Source organism: Littorina saxatilis, linkage group LG8 (assembly GCF_037325665.1).
Source record: "Littorina saxatilis isolate snail1 linkage group LG8, US_GU_Lsax_2.0, whole genome shotgun sequence".
Taxonomy (NCBI): Eukaryota; Metazoa; Mollusca; class Gastropoda; order Littorinimorpha; family Littorinidae; genus Littorina; species Littorina saxatilis.
This window is the reverse complement of record NC_090252.1, coordinates 12,257,604-12,258,654: the sequence shown is the minus strand read 5'-3', so window position 1 is coordinate 12,258,654 and position 1,051 is coordinate 12,257,604.

Genomic DNA, 1,051 nt, shown 5'->3' with positions numbered 1-1,051 from the left:
TTGACGCTTTCTGGTGGATGATGGATTACTGATCTATGGCTGTGACGCTTTCTTGTGGACAATGGATTACTGATCTGTGATTGTGACGCTTTCTGGTGGACAATGGATTACTGATCTGTGATTGTGACGCTTTCTGGTGGACAGTGGATTACTGATCTGTGATTGTGACGCTTTCTGGTGGACAATGGATTACTGATTTATGGCCGGCTGTGACGCTTTCTGTTGGACAATGGATTACTGATTTATGGTTGTGACGCTTTCTGGTGGACAATGGATTACTGATCTATGGTTGTGACGCTTTCTGTTGGACAATGGATTACTGATCTATGGTTGTGACGCTTTCTGGTGGACAATGGATTACTGATCTATGGTTGTGACGCTTTCTGGTGGACAATGGATTACTGATCTATGGTTGTGACGCTTTCTGTTGGACAATGGATTACTGATTTATGGTTGTGACGCTTTCTGGTGGACAATGGATTACTGATCTATGGTTGTGATGCTTTCTGGTGGACAATTGACTATTGATCTATGGTTGTGACGCTCTCTGTTGGACAATGGATTACTGATCTGTGGTTGTGACACTTTCTGTTGGACAATGGATTACTGATCTATGGTTGTGACGCTTTCTTGTGGACAATGGATTGCTGATCTATGGTTGTGACGCTCTCTGTTGGACAATGGATTACTGATCTGTGGTTGTGACGGTTTCTGTTGGACAATGGATTACTGATCTAAGGTTGTGACGCTTTTTGGTGGACAATGGATTACTGATTTATGGTTGTTACGCTTTCTGGTGGACAATGGATTATTGATCTATGGTTGTGACGCTCCCTGTTGGACAATGGATTATTAATCTGTGATTGAGACGCTCTCTGTTGGACAGTGGATTACTGATCTCTGGTTGTGACGCTTTCTGTTGGACAATGGATTACCGGTACTGATCTATGTTTGTGACGCTTTCTGTTGCACAATGGATTACTGATCTATGGCTGTGACGCTTTCTGTTGGACAATGGATTACTGATCTGTGATTGTGACGCTTTCTGTTG